The 16,481-nt window shown below is 41.0% G+C and overlaps 1 long non-coding RNA gene across 1 annotated transcript; it reads right to left on the bottom strand.

Annotated features, from left to right (window-relative positions):
* Window positions 1–1,638: 1,638 nt before the first annotated feature.
* Window positions 1,639–14,803, bottom strand: LOC129498369 (uncharacterized). Its single transcript, XR_008662116.1, has 7 exons — window positions 14,732–14,803; window positions 13,748–14,395; window positions 13,511–13,585; window positions 11,413–11,510; window positions 3,640–3,776; window positions 2,295–2,385; window positions 1,639–1,760 (listed from the first exon to the last, which is right to left on the bottom strand). It is a non-coding gene; the product is annotated as an uncharacterized LOC129498369 (long non-coding RNA).
* Window positions 14,804–16,481: the final 1,678 nt, after the last annotated feature.

The following is a 16,481-nucleotide window of genomic DNA, read 5'->3' as shown; positions in this document are numbered from 1 at the left end:
GAGGGGACAGCAAGACAAGTCTTCTGCTAAAATCACTTCCTGGTACTTCTGCTAAATATACTTCTTGGCTTTCAGCATGTACATGAGTAACCTTATACATTGGGCCCAGAGACTAGGCTGGAATGCTGCATGTAAAATCTTGCAGGGAAAGGGAGGTTAAAACAGGCAGGTAGGTGTTTAAGGGATTTTCTTGGGAAGGTGGAGGACTTTGGGAAGCTAAGGGAATTTGTTGAGAAAATGGAGCTAGACTTTAGAAGGGGAATTTATGTTGAATGTGGATTTTAATTTTTTTCTAAGTCTAATTTCTGTTCTTTCATCTTGTTAAGGAAGTCCCTAAAGCTACCCATTGTGCTCCTTTGTATCCACTTTTTAATTTGATCTTTCCATAGGTACCAATAGGACACCTGTTCAGAATAACAGCTCTCTAAAATTTTTTTTCAAATATATAAGTTTTTCCAATTCAAAGGACCCAACATTGATAAGTAGGATCTCATACTATTCTCAATGGTGACTCAAACCAATAACCCTTTTATGGCACATGAGACATAAGAGGTGTCTCAAAAGAGAGTACAAAAGGTGCAGGGCTCACCAGACCCGGAGAGTTCACTTCCAGAGTTAGCCTAAGAAAGCAAAGACTTATGATCACAGGCAATAAGAATGGTATAATGAAAATGGCATCTCCAGTTTTCCATGAGAACATGAGATGCCTCCAGCTACAGACCTAGGCAGGTGCTAACCAAATGGGACTTTTCCAGCACTGAGACAACAAAGGTTGAGACAATAAAAGTCCTTTATGGGCTGGAACCTCTTATGACCAACTCCCCTAAGAACTTGCATGGCCAGACAAAGAACGAGCTGCTTCTGTGTTTCTCTGAACCCTATTCTATTCAACTGGACACCAAATGCAAGCTGATATGTGCATCTTCTGGCTGGCAGAAACCAGAGAGAATATTCTCACTAGTTATAAAACCAAACTCTCAAGACATAGAAGATGATGAAAGAAAAACTTCATCCAGTTTTTACACGGGGGACCCCACAGAAAAACTTGTCTAAACAGATGCTGGTCTGTGAGAACTATGAACTTACCAGTCTGTGAGGGGGGCTCAAACAACAGGTTTATAGGACCCATGCCTGTGTTGTACTCTACGGTTTTCTTTGTAATGACAAATGACACAAAAGACAGAGACAAAAGAAAACGATAACCATCCTTTCTGGGAGGAAAAGGATCAATAGAAAACAAGAGTACTCCTAACAAATCTGTACCAGAGCGCCTGGGTGGTTCAGTTGGTTAAGTGTCTGCCTTTGGCTCAGGTCATGATCCCAGGGCTCTGGGATTGAGGCCTGCATTGAGCTCCCTCCTCAGTGGAGAGCCTGCTTCTCCCTCTCCCTCTGCTTCTTCCCCCAGCTTGTGCTCTCTATCTCTCTCTTAAAATAAATTTAAAAAATAATAAAATAAAATAATAAATAAAATAAACCTTTATCAGAGTTGCTATACCCAAAGAACTAGTTCCCACAAATATTTTCTCCTGATAATCTAAATTTAGAAAAAGGAAAGAATTCTCATCACTCTCATTTCCACCAGACCTGGCAGGCAGAGAACTGGGAGGCAGATATGGTAAGAATTCTTACCTTCTGCTGGGCCCTGTCAGAGATTCCAGGATCTCTCAGCTGCTGCAGCCAGTGGAGAGCTCCACATTAGGCACCAAAACTACAGGAGTGAAAAACTTTTCCCTTCTTCCCTTCTAGGTTCTTTGGCTGGCCTAATAATTAAATTGACATAAGACAGATTAACAGGAGAAAACAAATTTAATTTTGTACAGATGAGAGCCCCATAAAAAGTATGAGACTTTTTCACCTTTCAGACAAGGAAATAATAACTATGTGAAGAATTGACAAGATAAAGGGGTTTGGACTTGGGGTATTAAATTGGTGAAAAAATAACAAATTTTGTTAATACAGTTTTCTTGGCCCTAAATTCCTATCTCTAGTGATAAGAGTGTTTTCTACCCTTTGGATACAGGAAGAGTACCTATCAAATGGGAGATTTATGTCCTGCCTTCAGGGAGACAAAGGAGGATCAGTGCTCTTCTTGAATCAGCTGTCTTTTAAATAACTTTAATTCAAAATAATTAGTATGCCAAAGGGGTATTTTTTGGGAGCGGGATATTCTGCTCTCCTTCAATTCTAGTTTCTTAAATACTATACAGGATTGGCAAGGAATACACCAAAATGTTAACAGGGGTTAATGGCTTATTTTTTAGTTTTAGTTTTAGTTTTTTGGAAACAATACTCACCTGTCTTGGGCTCCATCGCCTTGGGGCCATTCTGATAAACTGTGATAATGTGGTCAAGGATGCTCAGTGCAGGGCAGTGCAGTGTTGATGCCTATGAAAGACAGTTCTTTACAACAGAGCCCTCCTGAAACCAACGCCTGAAGTGCAAGGCACAGTGAAAGGCCAGCAGTGCAGATACCCTGATGGAAGGGAAGCTTACTTTCTCTGATCACACCAAGTAAGAACAGGGGCTTTAATATTTACTTGGGTGCCAGGCTTTGTGCTAGCATTTATCACAGATGGTCTCTTTTAAATATCCAATACTCCTGGGGAGCCTGGATTGGTTAAGGGTCCACCTTTGGCTCAGGTCATGATCTCCGGGTCCTGGGATCCTGAGATGGAGCCCTGTGTCAGGCTTCCTGCTCAATGGGGAGTTTCCCTCTGCCCCCGCCCCCATGCTTTCTCTCTAATAAATAAAATCTTCTAAAAAAATAATAAATCTCCAATACTCCTATGAGTTAGTTATCAGTACTATTCTCATTTTATATATGTAGAAACAGGGATGCCTGGGTGGCTCAGCAGTTTAGCATCAGCCTTCGGCTCAGGGCATGATCTTGGGATCTGGGATAGAGTCTCACATCGGGCTCCCTGTGGGAAGCCTGTTTCTCCCTCTGCCTATGTCTCTGTCTCTCTATATATCTCTTATGAATAAATAAATAAATCTTTTAAAAAATATATGAAGAAACAGTCACAGAGTGGTTAAGTAACTTCCAATGACACAATTAACAAGAGACGGAACCAGGATGCAAATGTATATGACTCTAGAGTCCATATTGATTATGAAAGTCTCCCACCCATTTAATGGAAGACAGGGAAAAAGAAAATCCATGTGTACATCTCATCTTAGAGACACCTGAAAAATGTCCTTGGTGGAGAATTAGGCAGCATACTATCCAATGGGAAAATTCTGGATGAGGCCTATAAGGGCTGTCCAGTACTGGACCTGGCACTTACTAGCTTTGTAACTTTGGATAAGTTATAACCGCTCCAAGACTTGACTTCCTCATGTATAAAAGGGAAATAATATGATCTGACCTGTAGGTCTTTAAGGATAGCTGTGAAAAATCAAAGGAGACAAATCACATGTAATTCCTGTGAAAACTGTCAAGTGCAAGACAAGTAAAACTTTAACTCTCTTTTGGCATAGTCCCTCCAAAATGAAGATAATTAATAAATCATATTTTCCTAGATTCCTGTTGACATGTTAGGTAAGTAAAATTTACATTGATTAAAATTATGACCAAAAATTCTTTGTCACTTCCTCAAAAAGAGATGCGGCCTATTTTACCACCTTGTGGAAACTGACCTGTGACTGCTTTGACCAAGAGAGCATGTTGGAAGTGACTCTCCCAGTTTCAGGTTCAGCCTTTAAATGGACTGGCAGCTTCCACTTCGTCCCTCTGGAATCCAGCTGAGTAGCCCACCTGGAGCAGAACAAGGGCCCTGGCCAACAGCCGCACCAAGTTGTCAGTCATGGGAGACAGTTACCCAGGCAGTAGGTCCTCCAGTCCCAGTCAAGCAACCCCAGCCGGGTAACATCATGTGGAGCGAGACTAATTGCTCCCCCCCCCTCACCGTGACAAAACTGTATGCAAATGAATGATTGTTATTGTTTTAAGTGACTGGGTTTTTTTTTTTTTTTTAAGTGACTGGGTTTTAAGTTTTGAGAACATGTTACATAGCAATAAATATCTTAAGATTAACCCAATAATTTTACTTCTAGAAATTTATCCTCAGGCACTAATCAGGAATGCAGACAAAGGCTTACGTTCCTGAACATTTCTTGCAGAGTAGTTTCAGAGACCTTTAATGTCTAAATTAGGAAAATGATTATGTACATCATAGTATATCTGTTATGAAAGTCATTTAAATGTTAGCAATATAGGAGAGTAATTATGATACACTTTTAGGCGGAAAAAGTCATATACAGAACTATGCATATAAAAGGGAATAAATTAATAATGGGGTTTTTTCGGGGCAAAAGAATTATGAGTGATTTTATTCTATCTTCACATTTTTGTGATAATTGCATCATCGAAAAAAATAAATTTAAAAAATAAGAAAACTATCAACTTGCAAAATCTATCCATAGATAAAATAAATTTTAAAAAATAAAGTTCCAGGATCCCTGGGTGGCTCAGCGGTTTAGCGCCTGCCTTCAGCCCAGGGCGTGATCCTGGAGTCCCGGGATGGAGTCTTGCATCGAGTCCCACATAAAGTGCCACACCGAGTCCCACACTGGGTTCCCTGCATGGAACCTGCCTCTCTCTCTGGGTCTCTCTTGAATGAATAAATAAATACAATCTTTATTAAAATAAATAAAGTTCCATTTACTACAGTTTCAAAGTTTTTCATGACAATTTTATTAAGGTATTTGGCAATATTGATGTTGAATCATCTGCTATTTCTCATAATTGACAAGCCAATAGGCAGTTACATTGTAATTTTATAAAAGTCAGCAGGAAATAGTCCTATTGGCAAAGAGACTATTAGCTGTGGGGTCCTATTAGCTTTGATAATCCATAAACTAGATGTAAAAAATCTTGAATAGTTAAGCAGCTCTAATGATGTGACACGAAAGTAAAATAATGAAGGAAAAGCTTCCCCAAAAATCAGACTAACATCACGAAAAGTCTGTTACCAGCCAGGAGCTTTTTCACGGCCGCGTCACTTGATCCTGTCAACAGCCTTGTGTGGTCAGGTACTAGTCCCATTTTACAGAAGAGAATCCTGGGGCTTGGCCAAAGTTCTCGCAGCTGCAACTGCGCAGTTTGCAGTTGGGAGTCAGGCCCAGAGCGTATGTCCTTCCCATAGCACCACACCACTCCACAAAGGTCAGGGTTCGACAATTTTATGAGATGAAACAAAAATCTACCAAGCATGCAAGGCTGTTTGAAAAAGACTTTCTTTTATTCTAACACAATGAATGAAATATTTATTTGGACTTTTTAAGCCTCTTTAGTGGGATCACTTTCTTCTTGCAGAACTTGAAGCAATCCTAAAACAGTCAAAGGCAATTTTGTGAGAAGCTGGGACTTTTCTTGAGCAATTGAAAGGGGTTTGGGGGGAGGAAGACCAGTTTACAAAGCAGAAGTACTTACAACACAGCTCCTGTCCTCCTTGTCCTCTCTCCTGTGGAATCTCTTCAAAGCCCTATCTTTAGCATGGCTGAGGCTTTTAGTAAGCTGGAACCTGACCATGCTTGTTGATTTTATTTGCTATTCATATTTATTTTATTTAGTTTCCAATAGGCCATATTTGGGATTTGATTTTGGGATCAAAGATGTGAGGAATCACTACCACAGAGGCGCCCCACAGGGCATTTGACATGATAAAATGGAGACAAATGTCAACCAAGCCCAGTGCTTTTTTTTTTTTTTTTTTTAAGGAGAGAACAAGGGAGCAGAGGGGTGGCAGGGAAGGGCAAGGGAGACGGAGAGAGAATCTTAGGCAGGCTCCACACTCACTCAGTGTGGAGCCTGACACGGGGCTTCCTCTCACGATCCTGAGATTAGACCTCACCTGAAATCAAGAGTTGGATGCTTAATTGACTGAGCCACCCAGGCATCCCTGGTTTTCTGTTTTTTAAGGAAGAGTAAGTAATAGTAACAACAGCTAAGATTTCCGTGGTATTTATATACATCAGCTCTATACCATGCACTTTATGTGTGAACATTATCCTATTTAATCCTGACAATTCTAAGATGTACACACTAATTTTGATCTTTGTTTTACAGATGAAGATGCACAGGACAGGTGGTGGTCAAGGTATGAATGGTCTGATCTCAGTCCCTGCTTCTAACTGCCGCATAGACTGCGTCAGTCAGGGCTGGGGTTTCAGAGAGAACCCTGTTTCCTTCTTCTTCCATCAGCTCCAGAAGGAACCCTGACTATGAGCAATGGGAGAAAGACCATGGCTGGGAGATGGAGAAATGAGAATCCCAGTTGTGCAAGTCCAGGCTGGATGTTGGCTTTTCCCGTAGCCAGGGCTGCTTGCTTCCCAGTAGCAAAGTGCTAAGTACCTTGAGCCTTCTTCTAAAATGTATTTCTATGGGACACCCGGGTGGCTCATCTGCCTTAGGCTCAGGGCGTGGTCCTGGCTCCAGGGATCAAGTCCTCCATCAGGCTCCCTCCGAGGAGCCTGCTTCTCCCTCTGCCTGTGTCTCTGCCTCTGTGTATGTGTATGTGTATGTGTGTATGTGTGTGTGGCTCTCAGGAATAAATAAAATCTAAATAAAATAAAAAATAAAATGTATTTCTATTTATTCACCTTTCCCCTCTATCTAGGAGATAAGGGAGTCCATAATGATAGACAAAATATAACATGAAGCAAGAAAAATGAGTGGACCTCTACATATTCAATGGCCAATATAAAATCATGACCAGCAATTGTCACAGATCACAGTGTTCATTAGATTAAAAATAACCAGCAACTCAAGGCCAGCACAACTATTGCCAATATTAAGCTCAGGAAAATATCTTCTCCTGAAAGCAAAGTGGCACAGTGCAATGTGATGAGCAGCGTCCTCACATCTGCAAAGGATTGTATATTACGCAGCAGAACAGTGTGGTTGAGCACACAGATTCTAGAAGCAGACTACTTGGGTTCTACCACTTTCCAGCTGGGTAACGTTGGGCAAGTTTTCTGTCTGTGCCTCAGTTTCTTCATTTAGAAATGTAGACTGGGAAAAACATGGAGGATTAAATGAGATCACGGACTCAAAGCCTTTAAAGCAGTGCCCAGCAGGTAAAGTGCCTGTGTGCACTAATGCTACCATCAGCCTGGTTTGAAACACAGCAGATACTTCCCACCGTCGCACCCCTGTACCCACTGCTTCCTCTGCCTGGCACACTCTTCCCACCATCACACATGTGGCTCACTCCAATCCTTCTTCAAGCTTTTGCTCTTCATATCACTTTCTCAGTGAGTTTCCAAACAACCATATTTAAAATAAACTGAGCTGCTTTCCCTACTTGTCTCCTAGAAACTAGCAGCCTAGATCTGCTCTAACTCATTTATCTCCTTCTCATGCTCAAATAACCAATCACATTATTTCCTTTGTATTTTGTCTATCTTCCTCCCCTAAATGAAGGCAGGTTTCTGTTCAATGCACTGCTCTATTCCCAAGACCTAGAATAGAGCATGACATGTAAACTCTCAATAAACATGTGTTGAACGAATCAATGAACAAATTTAAAACTGTATAGTCAATTATAAGGGTCCCTTTGAAACACCCTACAAGGGTAAATCAGCCAAAAAGTGAACCTGTAAGCTGTCTGGACTTTTCAATGATCTGGTAATAATTTGAGAAAGACTTCAAAAGTCTTATGAAATTTTTTGGTAACAACGGTAATAGCACTGAGATTTTAGGTGACATGTCCTACTTTATATGCTTAGATGAGTTCAGAATTAGCGATTAAGAGTCACTTTCAGCAGGGGCACAGCTAGATGCAATAGTCAAACTGCAGAGTAAAAATTAAGCATTATTACTGGGATGTGATCCACACCATCACTCTTCGGTCCTTAATGGAGCCAGTCGAAATAAATCATAGATTTTATTATCCAGTTCTCTCCTGACAGCAAAGCAAGGACAGGAAAGCCAGTTATTAATGAGAGCATCTTATTTTATGCATCAAAGGAACTCAAAATTCTATGCTTCCTAACACAAAGGCAAGTGTTAAATGTGCAGAACTTGGGGAGAGACACCAGGACACGTAATGCTCTTGCTTAGGACTAACAGTTACGTGCCTACACAGGCCTCCGTGGTGAGCAGCCATCTTTGCAATCAGTAAAAGGCAATCTAGCAGAACAGAAAACATGCCACAAAGAAAATAACAGAAGTCAACAGATCAACGAGGTGAGTCAAGGTCCAGGTGGAGCTGGGAAACTCTCCCAGTCCCAAAGGCAGACTGACCCCTCGTCATCCACTTGCGGTGATCCACCAAACTCAAAGCAGTTGCCATTTCTGTACGCCACTTTTTAGCCAAACAAAAAGGTTTGGGGAGGTTTTGGCTTTCCCGTGGCTGAAATATGAGAGTTAAGAGTATCTCCATGATAAACGAGATTTCCTTTTAAAGTATTCAGATAAAGAAAGTTGAACTGACAAGGCTGCATTCTGAGCATTCTGAGGTTGTCCTTATCTTCATTCATGTAATTATGGCCTGAGCACAGACCACACCAAGGTTCCTGACATGAGAGAGAACTGTGTGAGTTGATGGCTGTGAACAAGCCTATGCTTCAAAGCCTATAAAGGCATCGCATGCCCGTAGCTCACACCAGCCCAACCTGTTTCCACTTGGGCCTCGACTAGATCTAGTGTTCTGATCTTTAATTAAATTCAACCTCATCTTACTCTATTCTTTTATTTCCCCCCAAGTGTGATTCTTTTCTCACAGCTAAGCTGTTCCTTAAGGAACAGGACTACATTTTACAATTCTCTTGCACCCAAAAAAATGGGCACTACTGAATTAACATATAACATTGTGTAAGTTTAAGGTATACAACATGTTGATTTGATGCACCTATATACTGTGATTACTACAGTAGCATTAGTTAACACCTCCATCACTTTTATCTTTTTTTAAAAAAAATATTCAGTTTCATTGACTTTCTCTATTGTTTTTCTAGTCTCTATTTATTTCCCTCTGTTGTTATTTCCTCCCTTTTGCTAACTTTGGGCTTTGGTTTGTTCTTTTTGTAGTTGCTTGAAGTATAATATTAGATAAATATTTTTCCTTAATGTAGGTCTTTATTGTGATAAACTTCCCTCTTAGAAATGCTTTTACCACATCCCAAAGGTTTTGGTTTATTTCCATTTTTGTTTGTTTATTTCTTTTTTATTTTGCTTCTGATTTCTTTCATCCATTGGTTGTCCACAGACATGTTAATTTCCACATATCTGTTAATTTTCCATATTTCCTCCTGTTGTTATTGATTTCTAGTTTCATACCACTGTAGTCAGGAAAGATACTTAAGATTTCAATATTCTTAAGTTTGCTAAGATTTGCTTAGTGACTTATCATATGATCTATCCTGGAGAATGTTTCATGTGCACTTGACAAGAATGTATATCGTGTTTCTGTTGGGTGAAACATTCTGTATATGTCTGTTGGATCCGTTTGGTTTAAAGTATAGTTCAAGTTCAGTTTCCTTACTGATTTTCTCTCTGTATCCATTGTTGGAGGTGGCAAACTTAAGTCCCCTACTATTATTATATCATTGTCTATTTCTCTCTTCAGATCTGTATTTGCTTAATATATTTAGGTGCTCCAATGATGAGGGTACACAGAATTGTAATATGTTGATGAACTGACCCCTTTATAATTATATAATGGCCTTTTGTTTCTTGTTACCATTTTTGGCTTAAAGTCTATTTTGTCTGATGTAAGTACAGCTGTTCCTGTTCTTTTTTGGTTTCCACCTTCATTAAATAGTTTTTTCTATCTCTTCACTTTAAGCCTATGTGTGTCCTTAAAGCTGATGTCTCTTATAGGCAGCATATAGTTGGGTCTTGTCTTTTTATCCACTCAGCCTCTCTCTGTCTTTTGATTGATGAATTCAATTCATTTACATTTAGACTAATTATTGGTAGGTAAGAACTTACTAATGCCATCTTGTTTATTGCTTTTTGGTTGTTTTATAGTTCCATTGTTCTTTTTTTCCTTTCTTTTCTCCTACCTCTGTGCATTATTTTTCTATGGTACTATGCTGATTCCCCTCTTTTTATCTTTTGTGAATCAACTATAGGTTTTTGCTTTGTGGTTACCATGAGGCTTACATAAAATATCTTGTAACTACAACAGTCTATTTTAAGCTGATAGCAACTTAACTTCAATTGCATACAAAAAAATCGACCCCTTTACCCCTCCCCTTTTGTTTTTGATGTTATAATTTACCTTTTTTTTTTTAAGATTTTATTTATTTATTCATGAGAGACAGAGAGGCAGAGACATAGGCAGAGGGAGAAGCAGGCTCTCTGTGGGGAGCCTGATGCAGAATGCCATCCCAGGACCCCGGGATCAGGACCTGAGCCAAAGGCAGAGACTCAACCACTGAGCCATTCAGGTGCCCATATAATTTACCTTTTTATATTGTGTCTTCACTAACAAATTACAGTAGTCATAGTTATTTTTAGTTCTCTTGTCCTTTGATCTTATACTAAAGAGGTTAATACAACCACCATTCTACAGTATTAAGAGTAATCTGAATTTGACTATATACTTAGCTTTACCAGTATGTTGTCTACCTACATCTTACTAATTAGCATCCTTTTGCTTCAGCTGGAAGAACTTTCAGCAGTTCTTGTAAGGCAGGTCTAGTGGTGATGAACTCCTTCAGCTTTTGTTTGTCTGTTAAAGTCTCTATAGCTTCTCCTTTTCTGAAGGGTAACTTGCCAGATACAGTATTCTTGATGGTCAGGTTTTCTTCTTTCAGCACTTTGAATATATTATCCCACTCACTCCTGGCCTATAAGGTTTATGTTGAGAAATACACTCATGGTGGGGGACGAGGCATGCAGAGCACTGGGGGTGCCTATGGACCAAATGACGGGATTCACTATCATCCACATCCCTTTAATGCCCTTCAAGAGTTCAATTTGCTGTCCTCTCAGCATTTTCTTGTTTCCTCCCCCCCCCCCCCCCCCCCCCGGTCATGGAGTTCATGACTCACCAGTCTGGATAGGGTGAGAGAGAAATGAGCCTCTTTGGCAGGGTCCCACACCGCTGGGGAAACCGGATGCTCACTCACAACACTCCTTTTCTTCCAAAGGAAAGATCACAGGCCAAGAAGATCTTGGCCTTAAGTTGTGTTGCCTTGGGTTAAGAGTGATACAGGTACAGCCAAACCGTTTCTCTTACCCCTGCCAATGCATCCAAACGCATACATAGATTTTTTTGTTTGTTTGTTTCAGTGGCATATTAGAACTTTTCCACTGGAAACTTTGGTTCTTTTGTTTGTGGGTGATTGTCAAAGACAGTGTTTTCCAGGGGCTTCTGGACTGCAGCCAGAGGGACTAGAACCAGTTCACAGGCCACTGCAGAGTCCACAGCTGGGACCAACATCCATATGGCCTATTACCTGTGCATGGATGGGCAAGACTCTTCCCAGATCCTGTGGCATACTGTACTGGATCCCAAAGCTCCTAGAAAGGCACTCTGATGGAGGCTAAATTGTTACTGGGAAAGAGACACAAATAAGGGGCATCTTATTCAGTCAGAAAGCTGACATCATTCCCCAAACAGAGCAGCCCCTCTCAGCAAGCTGACCAAATTCAAGAACAGAAAACTTTAGACATCCCAGCTTTCTTTACCACAAAACCCTTGGATCCATCAACCACCTAACTCCTAACCTCTAGCTCTATTTCTTCAACTTTCAGCTTCATCTCTGCCCAGCTTTGCTTCTAAACTTTGAACTTTGTCCTGTTTTCTATCCTATGCTTACTCTTTGGGTTTGAAATGGACTTGGCCTCTCTGATTTGATCCCCTCCTTATTCCCTGGCTCCATTCATCCTGCAGGACCTAGGCTTCCAGGACCCAACATGTCATTTTCCACTGCTATTAAGCTCATCTAGAGTTCCCCTTGGGGACAGCTGGCAACAACAGACAATGGTTGGACATGCTACAATTATCATAAACACAGTCAGGTGGGGAAGGTACAATTCTGCTTGCTGCTTGCTACTCCTACCACCAGCATCAGCAGCACCTTTCCACATCCTGGATGAGTGAGAAGAACAGTATGGTTGAGCTCACCACCATCAGGGGCAATAAGGCATGTCCCCTATGTGTCTTACTCATAATTGCTTTTTCAGCACATACCAGTGTCTAACATGTTAGTAGGTTCTTGATAAATTTGTGGAAATAATTAATCAATAAAAAAGTGATACTATCTTTGATCTCCATCTCATTGTCCTTTAAAATAATTTAATAAACATGTACATTCCAATCAGGATGTGGGCCCTGCAAATATACATATAGATCAAATGAGTTACATGCAGTTCTTCCCCTCAGGAAGTTTACAGGCTCCCTTTAAGCACAAAGCCAGACACATTTTAGATACTGTGTGTGAAGAATTTCACTAGAGGTGTATGATAAAGTACTATGGGCACACAGATGGCACTGTACGGTACAGTATGTATGTATATGTTTGTATAGTATTTTATTCTATTCAAATGGGAGCCTGCAGGGGAAAAAAAGTGACATTTGAGTTGGGCCTTGAAATATGAAGCAGTGTTTCAAAGAAACTTATAATGATGGGGATGAAAGTGACCACGTTAGGATAGCCCCAGCCTGACAGCAGAGTGAGGTTCAGGGATGCTAGCATCCCTCTAGCCGACAGAGCTAATTGCTGACAGCAGTCTCTATCACAGAGAGTCCAGGACACACTTGAGATGTTCTAGGAGAACTGTGGGGAGCACAAGGTTTATGACAACTGCAACTCCCCCCCCATCCCCCCAAGGCTGACTAATGATCCATGCAGCTCAGCCTGGAAAATGACTCAGGACACTGATCAGTTCTAAGGCTCTCTCAGTGGTTCTGAGATACTCTAAACAGGCCATGGGGATCTAAGTCAGATGAGGACAAGTCTGGTTCCTCAGAGAGGGCCTGGAACCAACTCAGCCTCCAGAACATGGCTAGCTCTCTGTGTTCACTCCAGAAAAAGGATCTCCTGTAGTAATTCCTCAGCTCTTGAGACCACCAGAAAATAGCTTCCCTGGAGACCCAAGTTGGTCTGTACATATTGATGTAGACATAAACTAGGGGATACCCTCTTACCTGTAGCACTTATACAATAGATAGGATATAGGCTGCAACCCAGATACTGATGCCCATATGGGAAGAAAAAGTCCACGACCAGTAAGAATGTGATGGGGGTATATTAAAGCCAGAAGTTTCTCTCGTTTGACTAGTTAGAAAATAGCAAGCCCACCAAGCAAGAAGCTAGTTATATGTAATTAAAGAGGAAGTGAGACCCCAAGCAGCACTGAATACAGGTGACCTGGAGGCCCTAGGAAAGCACCCAGGCTATGAATCAGGATTATTTGTATCTCTGCCCAACCTTCATCAGGGCTCTAGAGGCAGCACAGTTACTTACTGTTTGCCTATGGATAAATGTTTCTGTTAGTAAGTATTGTCTACTTAAAAAGATAAAAATCTTTAAAAAGGGGGGAGGGGCCTACCTGACTCGGTCAGTAGGGTGTGCAACTCTCGATCTTGGGGCTGTGAGTGGAGCCCCACATTGAGTGTAGAGGTTACTCAAAAAAAAAATAAAATTTTTAAAATACATAAATAAATATTATCAATAGTATTATCATAACTGAGGAAAGATTCAATTTGCAAAGGAGAAACGAGCCTCATTTAAATTATCTTTATTATGAACTAGAATTAATGAGTAACAACAGCCTCTTTAAAAGTACCTAAGTTTTGGGGATCTCTGGGTGGCGCAGCAGTTTGGCGCCTGCCTTTGGCCCAGGGCACGATCCTGGAGACCCGGGATCGAATCCCACGTCGGGCTCCCGGTGCATGGAGCCTGCTTCTCCCTCTGCCTGTGTCTCTGCCTCTCTCTCTCTCTCTCTCTCTCTGTGACTATCATAAATAAAAAAATTTAAAAAAAAAGTACCTTAAGTTTCAGTTTTCAAGACAATTTCCCATTCATCATTGTATATGATGCTCATTAGCCCTGGTAAGGAGGTGGGGCAGGTAAGACACTAACAAGCTACCTGGACTTGCCACTGTTTCACAATCAAGAGTCAAGCCCAAGAATTCCCAATTCTGTGGTTTCTTAACCCTCGCTGTGTGGCCACTGAGAAAACCACCGTGATCCACTCATTTTATTTAGCCATTTCCCGATTTCATCTGTCAGGTGCTTTCCATGTGAGTTTCTTTGGTGACAAATCCCTAGGCTTAGCATTCCAAAGCACCTAACTTCCTAATATCTACTATATACTTTATGAAAATGTTTCGTGGTAGTGTTTGAAACAAATAATACTCATCTTTCTTCTGTGTGTTCCCTTTTGTATGTAGTAAGAAGAATGTAGAACAAACGATCTTCATCTCAGGCTTGTCTGAAATCACAATTTGGATAAGCGTACATTAAGGGTAGGTAAGACATGCTTGTTAGGGAGTTTTGAGGAATAATGCATCACAATTCAGACTTTTAAAAAATTCCATATATTGCCTTATTTTAAAATCTGAATTCAGGAATTAGGAAGGATGCCAGTGAAGTCTTTAACTGTTTACCATTGTATGGAAAGTGCCCAGTGCCCAACCCTGAGTAAGCAAGGCTCTCGGTGCATGCCCCATTGTCTCTAGTGTTTTTTTGGCTGGTCCCACCCACTGCACCTGACTCACCAGCATGTTCAGCATCATCTCCAAGACAGGATATGTGCCCCCTTACCCACCTGGCGTTCCATTTGCAGCTCTGTCTTGTCCAAATTCCAGCTCTGGTCTCTGTAATCACTTAGCATTATGCTGAAAAGAAGCATTGGCCCACATGTTGGAAGCGTAATACATTTACACCAAAATCACAGAGGGAAAAACGGAAACCCCAGCAAAACAGCTTAATGAAACTTGGCACAGCAAGCATCAAATAAAAATGTCCTGCTCTTTTTAAATCTGTTTTCCAGGGACCTTGCTGCTGCTATTATTTGGAGGGCAGCAATAGCAAGGCAAAGAAGAGCAGAGGAATGGAATAGGGAAGGAAAGAAAGAAGTTAGCTGGCCAAGGAGGTTCTAGTCTTGCTCCATTAGTCTTGCTCAAAACTACTAAGTCTCATCTGTCACTTAGTTTACTACATTAGTCTTTTAGGAATATTTGACAGTTGAACCCAAAGAAAACTCAAAAGGTTTAATATATTAATAGAATTTAAGAGACTGTGACACTTAAATAAAGAAACTTGGAGGTAGGAAGTTCCTTGTAAGACCTCTTATACCATGACACTCTTTTTAGACTTAAAAACAAAGCTCAGGGATCCCTGGGTGGCGCAGTGGTTTGGCGCCTGCCTTTGGCCCAGGGCGCGATCCTGGAGACCCGGGATCGAATCCCACATCGGGCTCCCGGTGCATGGAGCCTGCTTCTCCCTCTGCCTGTGTCTCTGCCTCTCTCGCTCTCTCTGTATGACTATCGTAAATAAAAAAAAAAAAAAAATTTAAACAAAAAACAAAGCTCAAACTTGATTAAAAGTTTTCAATAAAAGTTTTGCAACACTCATGCTATTTATATATCTCTTTATTACATTTTTAAAAAGCAAACTTTGCCCTCAATGCGGTACTCGAACTCATGACCCCAGGATCAAGAGTGATATGCTCTACTGAGCCAGCCAGGCACCCCTTATAACACTCATCCTAAATGAAAATCACAAGACTCCACCTGTCATGTTCTGACTATACCACAGTCCAATCATCTTTGGGAATCCATGAGCTTTCCTCTGATGCCAGACAGCACAGATTCCAATGTCGATTCTGCCGACATAGCTGACAACTTGGGGTAAAGTACTGAGCCCTTTTTCACCACTTACTAGCAGTATAATCTCGAATAAGTGAGTGTGATTTAACCCGCTTTCACCTCAGTTTCCTCATCTGAATGAAGATAATATTACCCACCTCAAAGTTTTTGAAAGGTTTACATGAATTAATGTACATAAGGAACCTAGAATGATGTCTGACATGCAGTAAAAGCTGTTTGCCATTATAATTTCCTCTTAAGAACAGACATCCTCTAGGCCTGTTATCTCAACTAGTGTTGGTTATGCAAATACCAACCATAAGCCCAAGGAAGTACAGAAAATGAGAAAACAAATACAAAGCCATGCTGAATCACACAAATTCCACATTCCATCTGCTAGCTTCAACCAGTGAGCTGCGGTTTCACTTTCTCTCCTTTCCTTTGATCACCCTTTCGATCTAGAGATACAAGAAAGGTGATGAACTTGAAAGGCAAACAACAAGAGGTAGGAATCAGGAAATAAGCTGGTGGGTTTCAGACTGGACATTAGCATGCAATGTCCGCCCGTTAGCATGCAATGCCTCACCTGCCCCAGTGCTGCTCTGACACAGTTCCATCTCTTTCCTGCCTACTTCCTGGCTACAGACGCATGGAGGAATGGAGAGAAGTCTATGCTAGGATTGGCAAACTTTCAGAGCCATAAGATGT

This window comes from Nyctereutes procyonoides, unplaced genomic scaffold, assembly GCF_905146905.1.
Source record: "Nyctereutes procyonoides isolate TBG_1078 unplaced genomic scaffold, NYPRO_anot_genome, whole genome shotgun sequence".
NCBI classification, from domain to species: Eukaryota; Metazoa; Chordata; class Mammalia; order Carnivora; family Canidae; genus Nyctereutes; species Nyctereutes procyonoides.
The sequence above is the reverse complement of the archived record's forward strand: the minus strand, read 5'-3'. Positions and strand labels throughout refer to the sequence as shown.